Raw genomic sequence first — 10,165 nt, 5'->3', positions numbered from 1 at the left:
GCGGGCAGCCCGTCCCCGACGGCGCTTAACCCGTGCCCTTTCCACACGCGTAATCTTGGAACGCCCCCTTCCTCCCCGAGAGTGACATCTCCGCTGTCCCAGTCCTGTTCCGTCTCCGATGTTTCCTCCCTAGCTTGATCTCTTTCGGAATCCTCCTCCTCTGACACTGTATCCGCCCCCACAACCGACGGGCGCAATTCCAGCTCGGCCCGTGCCCGTGACGCTTCAGGGATCCGAGGAGACCTGCCCGTTCCAACTTCCGGGTGTGGCGTCATCCCCGCAGTTGTGTTCGCCTGGGACTCTGCAGCTGTCCCGGCTGACTCATTCCCGCCCGACGCAGCTGCTGCTGTCTGAGAGTTCTCCCCGGATGGCTGCATCTCGCACACCACGACTGTCTCACAAGTTCTGCCCCTCGCTCGCGTCTTTCGCACCGCACCGCCCGAAACTGCCGCCGCCGTCGGCACCGCGCCCACGCAAACCGCGTCAGCTCCCGAGCCTCCCACCGCTTCTGTTGTCCCCCGCCGGCTGGTCCCGTCGCCACCCCAGGCTGCCGCTGGCCGCCTGGCGCTGCTGTAGAGAGACCACGCCTCCCGCAAGAGGGCTCTTCCCCCTCCCCCTCTGGTCCTGATTCGGCCCCCCTTCCCGCTGACTCTGCTGCTTTGCCTGTCCTATTACCGCTTTTTGGCTTCTGCGAATCAGGAGGACATGCCCCAAGAAGGGCACAGTCCGACTCTTCCAATTCGCTTGGGGAAATTTCCACCCTGAGCTCTCCCGGGAGTGACAGGGATGTGTCGGAATCGGAGTCCGATGTGTGATAAATGAATCGACCAAATTTGAGAACTGTACAATAATCTTTATTATTATGCAAGCAAGAATAAGCAAGATTCAGCGCTGGGCGGCCAGGAGACTTCGCTCTCTTAGGCGCGCACCTCCCCCCTTTAAAGTTGGCTTTTTATTGTCCTTTTTCTCCGGATTCCTGGATGACCTGGTCTGTTTTCTGCGCGTGCTCCTCCGGTTGCTAAGGGGTCTTTTTTCTGCCCTCTGGTGGTCGTGGGATGAAGGCCCCAAGTCTTCCTCTTTGGCCGCTTTCCTTATAAGGCATATCTATAAGTCTAATTTTTTCCAAGCTCAGCATTCTTGCAAGGTTAATAATTGTTACCATATGTGTTTCAGAAAGTCTCCTATATCTATGGGGTGGAATTTTTGCAGAGCAAGCAATTCTACAAGGTTAGTAATTATTACCAGATTAGCTGTATCTGGTTACCAAAGGGGGGGGGGGTTTGTAACCCAAGCAACCCCTTAAAAGTTTCCCATACGGCCCTACTTAAACAAGAGCTATTTAGCTATTGTTTTACAATTTAAATCATCATCTAGCTATTAATGAACAAATATATTGTTACTTATTAGAGATGGCCCCAAAGTGTCTTGGGATCTGGGACACTCTGGGGATCCCGTGGACCTTTGGGGTGATGAGGGAATAGGAGCTGATGACGTTCCCTCCTGCTCCCCTTCGATGGGAGCTGCTTCTGTCTCCCCTGGGGTAATTGGAATAAGAGCAGCCCTCCGCTGCTGGCTTTGTTCCCCTCCCTCAACCCCTGTGGGAGTTTCAACAACCTGCTGCTGTCTGGCGACCTTCCCAGTATTTGTTGTGGTTGCTTCCAGCATTACCCGTGCAGATGGTAACAATTTCAAGGCTGTCTTATCTTTTCTCGTGGCCGAATGATAAAGGTGTCTGATGATCTCCTGCCAAAAGCCTACTTTGAACAACAGACGTGTTTCTGAGTGCGGGTAATTACAGTGCACTCATACCAAGAGATCTCTAAGTTCTCTTTCCGAAATTTCCACCGGGTGTGTGGCTGCCACACCCTGTAGGGCTGACAAAATCCTTAACTGTTCCTGGAAGCATGTACCCCCCATGTTATTAAATTTGACCTTCTTACCAAATCTGAGTTGTCAGGTCAGTCTGGAGGTCATCCTGGTCACTGGCCAGCAGTTCACAGGAGATAGGTCCCAGGCGCGCTCCTGGTTCCCCTTTGGATCGATCTGGATACGAGTCTCTTCAGCAGAAGCTCTCTGGATTTTTTTGAGAGTGCCTGCTGCTTTCCGGGCTGTTCTGGCTACTTCCCAAGAGGCTTATCAGTGCCCTCTTGGAGCCCACCCAGGGACGCCAAAAATCTCGGGAATTTTGCTGTTAATCGCAGACTCGAGATATGTGAAAAGTCTCTGTTTCGGCTCACGCATCTGAAGAATGAGTCAGGGCTCTTCAGTTTTCGGTCTCAGCGTTGTTTTTTAAATCTTATCTATAAAATTTTTCTCCTGCCCAGCTGAGGTCCGCTCAGCAGGGCAGCCAGCAGCACTCTGACCACCCTCGGGGCGGTGTTGTCTCTTTATACTACAAACTACATATAACATGTTTACAATTACTTTCCAATACCTATCACCTATGTTAGACAGTGAACTTCTATTCTAAACCAATCCCAAAGTGCCAGCATCACAGCAGAAGATGCAAATAAAGAAGAACAAGAAGAAAGACTAGACACACCCAAGTCCCTCCATCTTGTCCCCAAAACTCCCATTCCAAAAAAAACCCAAAATCCACGCCTTCACCCACTGATAATTTTATTATTACACAATTTAAACTTCTGTGACTTTCAGGTCCTCATACAAAGCTGGCAATTTGCTCCACGGGTCATAATCAAACCCACAGGTGTTCTGGGTTGCGTGCCAGGGTCTCTGAGCCCCCCAGCAGGGGCCCCGGCAGCTCTGGACACCCAGAGGGATGTACTGAGTTCCGACACTCTGTCTCCTTTTTGGACATAAACCTCTGGTGTTTATGGATTAATTTTCCTGTCAACTCCATCCTGACTCAGACTGGCAATGGGGATCATACCAGCAGTGGGGCTATCAGGGGAGAGGGGCAAACAGGTGGTGCGTGTAGAGCCACAGGGAGAGGATGATGTTGTAAGCATCCATGATATTGTTGCATGCTTGACTGCCAGCCGGCAAAGTTGGCTTTGCCTGCCCCAAGGCAAATAAATCCCTTCTGGCTCCCTGAACAAACCCATCATACGCTAACATGATGGCCATCCTGCCTTTCTCTAGCCACACCTAAAGGTACACACTCACCCTGGCTTGCTGCTTCCGATGCTTGGCACTCAGCAAGCCACTGGACTCTAAGCCCTGGGGACACAGCAGGTTGAGGGCTGTCATCTGCTTGGCATTTTGCTTGCTGAGGGTGAGATGCAGGAGCTGTCTGGTGATGTCCTCGCCATGGCTGGCCTGTTTCAGCAATAGGCATCCAGAGTAAATGGTCTCTGCAGCCCTCAAGTTACAGTGATAGATGGGGGGACACAGTTGCATTGGATTTCTTTGGTGCCCCTGAAGATGACTTCTCAGAAGTAGGTTTTGCACTGCTGGGCAGGGAGAAGGCACCATCACAGTGCCTTGCTGTGATGAAGAGAGAACTAGGAACCCACAGCCAGCAGGCAGGTCTACTCTCTGGGTGACTTTGCAGTGGTCAGACCTTTTCTTCTGGGTAATAGGTGCCAGCACCTGGAGAGGAGGACACAGGGATCCCCACACATATGAAGGGGAAAGCCGAGAAGGTATAAATTGGTTAACAATACTTTTTCTGACTGGAGCATCATTTCTACCCTACTTTTCTTCCTCGCTGTTTTGCCTTGCTGGTGTACAAACCTGGGTGTGAGCAAGTAATTTCTGGGACCCCAGGGGCTCTTCACTCTTGCTACTTGGCAGTGGTGGGGTTCATGTGGGGGGGACATGATGGTAACAGAGCAGCTGGGTGTCAGGCACCTTGCTGCAAGTAGAGATGATACTGGAGCTGATAGCAGAAATGTCAGTCTGGTGGCTTAGTGAGCCTGGTGTGCCTCACCATCCCACAAAGTGATGAGAAACGAATTAGAAGGAAAATTACTTCTCAGCAAGTGATTCCACTGAATTATCCCCCTGTGCATGGTGGATGGGGAGGGCTGAGCACCCCTGGGTAGCAACAAAGGATGGCAACTTTCCACACTGCATTGATGCCTGTTTGCCTGCAGCTGAAGCCATTTCAGAGCTGTCCTGTGAGTTGCAGAATAAGGACTTAACAATTAAAAATTGGACAGCAGGTATATTTTATTCTAGCTGGGATGCATGGGGGATATTTCCACCAAAAACATGTATACCTGGTGAGACAGGTTCCAGGTTTAAGTACACATTGATGCCACAAGCTCACACCTCCCTGCCCGCCCATTCCCTGCCCAGAGTCTTTGGTAGTGCCATGCCTGCTGCTGGTCATGGGTGAGGGTCTTTGATGAAGCAACATCATCTTTCTTGATGTTCGTTGCTTCACCTTTTCTTCTGGGCACTGCAGTGGAGTTTTGGCTTTCTCCCAGGTCAGTTTGTCCTGGCCAAAACCATGAGCCTGGTCCTGTCTGTTTGGGGTTCTGCTTTATGGGTTTCAACAATACCTTAAGTTCTGCTTTACTGAGCTCACACATTATACATTTATCTTTACGGCTTTGCCTAGCAACTAAATTTCTATGTTATATTACAATCTGTTTCCACCTAGCAAATTATATTCCTCTGTGTCCTTGGTACAAGCTGTATCTGCTTCTACAAACTTGCTAAACATTTTCTGTTTTCCCCACCAACTGCCTAAGTACATTATATGCCTCTAAAATTCTGAATTTTCATAACCATGCATGTTCCCCATCTCACCATGAAGTGCAGGTTGGAGCCAGCTACAGATGCCAGGGTGACAAGGAGGTGCCTTATCAGTGTGCTGGAGGACCCAAAGGAGAAAGCTGAAGACAAGAGGAAAATGATGCCATGATGATTTTTTACCTTTTCTTTTATATACCTTTTAATGTATTCTCAGTGCTCTTAGCATACATACTTGTAATTCCTTAAGTCTGATAACTTAGCACAGTCCTGGTATTCTGTTAGGCCAGAAGACCAAACATTTACTATCAGAACAAGGCGACCCCTGTGGCAGGGAGAAATGACAAGGAGGACTCCATCTTATCAGAAGGTTAATTAATTACTTTATTATACTATATTATTCTATACTATATTACACTACATCTAAACTGAATCTGCCAAGCACTCAACTGCACAGAATCTCGTGACTGTCAGCTGACAGTCCCCACACCCACCCACCCACATGCACACATGGATTCAATTGGTCAGTGAATCAAAACACTCACCAGAATCCAACTACCAAACCCCTTCGGGTAAACAATCTTCCACAATGCATTCCACTTGTGAACAACACAGGTGCAGCAAATGAGATAAGAATTGTTTTGCTCATTCTTTTCTCTGCTTCTCTCACTGCTTCTTTCAGGTTCAGAGAATGTGAATCTCACAAACCACATGCTAGAGACCTCGCAGTTGGAGGCTGGAAAGCCTTACGCTATCTTGAGAAATCAAGGTCCTCTCTAGAATACATCCTGTAAACTAGGATTAGGCCCATCTGGGGGGAGGGATTCTTCGGGATAAGGGGATATCACGTTATTCATTCAAGCCTCTCATTGGGGCATCTTTGTTAGATATGCTAATTTGCAAGGTCTGTAAAACTCTATACGTGCTCTATCATATGTGTATTTTGGCATATTCCACTGTGGCAAAGTGGTGCACCATAAGGATTCTTATTAAATACCGAGGTAAAAATCCTTTATCCCTTAACTGCACCTGGCTCTTAATTTTAGGACCAAGGAAAAGGCATCAACAAGATGGTGTCAGATTCCTCCTGGGAAGGCAGGAGCTTACTGAGAAGTTCTAGAGGCAGATGAAGAGCCGTGGTCAGCACCCTACTCACACAAGGCACAGCAGAGCAGGCATGGCAACAGGAAGCAGCTGGGCTGGGGCCACTCAGCGTTTTCTCTCTTTGGCCGAGCACTGCTGCTGAGCCCCCAGCGACTTGGACTGAAGTGCGGCTGCTCTGCTACTGTCAGTGTGATGCCCCCAGCTACAGACAGGCAGCTGCAAAATTCAACCTAAGGCAGCTCAAAACTGCTAGCTGCAGTCTCTTTAGAAAAAGAAAAAAAAAAAGAGAACCCAGAAAGGGAAAAGTCTCTGCCTAAGCAAAGACCAAACAGCCAGCAAAGCAAAAATCATATGGCTGAAGGGAACGAGCAGCCTGCTTCAGCAGACTTTAAAAGTGCCCATGATAGCAGTCCCCCCACAAGGTTCCTGGCTGCAGGGTCTTAAGGAGACAGTAACAATTTTTGGGCACAGATAGATATGGAATACAATAACATTATGGATTACCCCAGGACAAATGGTCAAGACCAAAAATCTCGAGGAGGGCAACAGTGTTCTGCTGGGGTGAGACATACTTTTGTAGGTGCCATGGCATTGTGGATGCACAGAGTGGTCTTGGTGGTGCCATTAGATTGGGCTGTGCAGAGTTGGAGCCAGTTGCTGCAATCCCCAGGGGAAAAAAATTGAAGGTTTGTGACCTCTTTGTCTCTTCAGCTGCAGTGCAATGGAGTTGTCTTCAGTGCTGCCTCAGAGGGACTAAATCCTGGCCCTGGGGAGCCCCTGTACCACACTTGAGGTTGCTGCAGGGTGGGGAGATTCTGGGATGACCTTTGGCAGGGGTATAGGCAGGTTACCTCAGACATCCTCCCCTATTGCTCACCCTGGGGTCTCCTGAAGCCACCAGGCTCACAGGGAGGGCAGATGGGAAGGCAGAGGTGGGCAGAGGGGCAGAGGGTAGAACATGCCCTAGCACCTTTGTGGGCTGGGTGGTGATGACAGCTCTGTGTACAGGAGCTGGTGGGCTCCTGCTGGGAAGTTGGTACAGAAACGTGTTGGCATTCAGGAGCTGTTGAGGGAGATATTGTTAGATGCTCTTTATGGCCCCAGGTGATGCCTTAGGATTTTAGCTTTTATTGATTAATATATATCTATTTGTAATCCTGTAATTCTTTAGTGTATAGCTCTAAACTCCATATACAGTGCTAGCTACTGTCTTCACATTTTGGTCAGACAAAACAATTCCTCTCTAGGCCTGGGAATCAAGGACACCTTACTGTCTCAGGCCCCAAGAGATGTAAACAAAAGTGAGTTGGGGGGAGCAAACTTGAGGTAAATGACTTCATTACCTGAAGCTGTAATTGGAAGATTAATCTCCAATATGCAAATGAACCGCGATGGCGGCGGCGGTTCCACGTAAAAGACGCGCACGAAGGGGACAACCCGCGCGAGTGCGATGGCTGGCAATTAGCAGCCACCCGGGGAAAGCACACGGGTCACGACAGCTGCGCCGGGTGGGATTAAGCCAGCCGGGACTGCTGCAGGGTCCCGGACTGCGACCACTATGGAGCGCAGCAGGCACCCGATGATGACGCAAAAACCCAGAAGTCAGAGCGGGGAGGATTTTTCCCCCATTTCGCAGACGCGGCACAGGCACCGGCCGAGCGGGGCGTTGGCACGGAGCCAGAACGGGATCTGAGCAGTGCCGATGTCGATCTGGGAGAGGACATTCCCGAGACTGCGCCTGCGCCGAAACGACCGCGGGGGAGGCGCAGTCGGGGCGGGAGCGCCCGCACTCCCATGACGACACAGGCAGAGACGGGGCGTGGTCAGGGTGCAGAGGGTGCCTGAGGTACCAGCCCTTCTCCGGTCCCATGGCAACAGCCAGCACACAGTTTCAGCCTCCATCAAAATCTCAAGTTGGAGATTTTTCGCGGGTGCAGCACATGTTGTGTGAGGCAGTTGACCGAGCTCCTCAACAGGCCGGTCCCACAGAAGTGATGGAAACAGCATTTGGCAGATGATCAGGCTTCAGATGCAAAAGATGGGCATGTGAAAAAATGGTCCAAAATCAGAGTAAAGTGAGAAAGCACCAGGCTTTTGCCCAAGATAGAGAAAAAAGGGGAAATCAATTCAAATCAATGTTATTCCAAATATGATGTGGATGGAAATCTTCTGTTGTGAAAAATGCCTCTCAGGGAGGGAAACTACCATATAAAGATAAAAGTATTAGTAATGATTTAATTACCCGAAATGTCTCTGAAGACAGAGCATTTGAGAAACATCAGTCAGATCCTATCTGATGGGGTCATCAGCTGATTCTCCAGTGGTTCAGAGTTTTAGGGATTGTTGGTATTGAGTTTGTAACCTTTGTTATTTTTGGATTTTAAAGGTAATACTGATAAATAGTGATTGATGTTAATGCTATATGAATACTTTAAAAGGGTTGTCTTAACCCCTTCAAACATTTCCTGTTGATAAGTTGATTATATAATGAGAATTCTCAGAATTTGTGATAAGAATTATTATCAAGATATTGTAGTATTTACAGCCACCTTTCATGTGTTTCAAGATCTCTTTGTGTGATTATCTACAAGACACATGTCTCTTCAGGATCCTGTCTTTTTATTTCTTAACTACTCATATGTTTTTGGATTTCTTTTAAATCCAGATTGCCAGTTTTCTGGTTTTCTTCGGGTAATATCTCTTCAGTTATTATAGAGGTACTCCAGCAGAGAATTCAAGAGATTTACTGTGTTTGAAGAATTTCTATCCTGACAGAAGTTTCGGAGGGATTCAATTATTTCATGGTTTGATTGATCTTTAATCCTTAGGTTTCCTATTCATAATTGCTGTTTTTAAGAGTCTCGTTTCAAGAATGTGTTAAGTGATATCCATCAATTAGAGTTCGCACTCTGACCAAGCTCTAGCTCTACTTGAATGAAATGATTGACAATCAGCCCAGATGTTTTCTGCATCAAAAAGTATTCAAGTCCTTTTGGCTTGGCAATTTGACCATATATGATAGCTGAGCCTGTTTTCAAAGGGAGTTTGGAGAAACATGAATCCGGACATGAATTCTCCAGTTCTCTGTTGTTTTAAGGTTCATCAGCTGTCACAGACTCTGGAATGACAGTTCAGTGTTGCAGTGCTTAATAATTGTATGATTTCAGATGGCTTTTTTATCATGTGTATTATCTGATCTATTCTTAATTGCTGTCATCTTGCATTTCCCTATGCAAAATTGCATAGAGACTGAAACAGAACTGTTCAATGTTTTATTTTCACATCAGGACCCATTCTTCACCTCTGGGATTTTGAGAAAATCCTCCAGTCCCTGCAGGGACATGAATTTGTTTGTGTTTTAGCAAGTGCAAAAGTCCAGGTGGATTTCAGTGAAGAATGTGAAACTCCATCAAGTGCAAGAGAACGCTGACAAGAAGGGTGGGCAAGAAAACGCTGACCATTCCACAAGCAGAAAAGAAGACATACAGATGTGGACTGCACAGAGATTCCAACCCTTGTGCTTCGCCCACAGAAGATTGTGGACTTTGGGTTGCTTCATGGATGAGAGCCACGCAGTGATACCCACTGGTGTCACTGGAACTTCGCCCCAGAGATAGGACTTTTTAATAATTGGTAAGGACAGAAGCAGCATCCTTCTACTTGTCATTTACTCTTCGATCATCTCGCAAATCAGAATGAAGAGCTCACAGTTTTAGCCAAAGCTCTTTGACCACCACTGACTGTTCCAGAGAACACCCCAGTAGCCAAAGCTATCGCTTTGCAACCACATGCAGTGGAACAAGTCATGCTAGTGTTTGATCAGCTGGACTTTACCTCTGGAGACCATGTGGAAGTAAACACTTCCTGGATAAAACACATAGGTTGCGATCGACCCACTGTCACTTGTCAATTGACTTGTGGCAAAAGGTCAATCACCATCAGAGGGATACTTGACACAGAGGCCGACATCACAGCTATATCATACATCTTTTGGCCCCGGGAATGGAAGTTGGTTGCTCCCTTGGATTCTCTCACGGGCATAGAGGGGAGTTCCCTGTGTCTGCAGAGTGAGAACGCAGTTGTTGTCACAGGACCAGGAGACAAAACAGCCATCATATATCCTTTTGTTGTGCAAAAGCCCATCACTGTATAGGGAAGGGACCTTTTAGCACAATGGGGCACGAGATTGAAAGTGGATTTTTAGTAGGAGTCACTGCGGCACTCACCACTGTAATTAACTTGGAAAACAGACAATCCTGTCTGGGTGGATCAGTTGCCCCTTGAACGAAAGAAATTGAGCGCTCTGAAAGGCATGGTCAAAGAACAACTGCAAAAGGGACACATCAAACCAACGAACAGCCCATGGAATTCTCCAGTGTTCGTCATTCAGAAGAAAACT

General features: G+C 47.8%; 1 long non-coding RNA gene across 1 annotated transcript; it reads right to left on the bottom strand.

Moving 5' to 3' along the window:
• Positions 1-843: 843 nt before the first annotated feature.
• Positions 844-7,454, bottom strand: LOC141726910 (uncharacterized). Its single transcript, XR_012577851.1, has 3 exons — positions 7,110-7,454; positions 4,720-4,805; positions 844-3,552 (listed from the first exon to the last, which is right to left on the bottom strand). It is a non-coding gene; the product is annotated as an uncharacterized LOC141726910 (long non-coding RNA).
• Positions 7,455-10,165: the final 2,711 nt, after the last annotated feature.

Source organism: Zonotrichia albicollis, chromosome W (genome assembly GCF_047830755.1).
Source record: "Zonotrichia albicollis isolate bZonAlb1 chromosome W, bZonAlb1.hap1, whole genome shotgun sequence".
NCBI lineage: Eukaryota > Metazoa > Chordata > Aves > Passeriformes > Passerellidae > Zonotrichia > Zonotrichia albicollis.
Note: the sequence above shows the minus strand (reverse complement) of the source record. Positions and strands in the feature narration are given on the sequence as shown.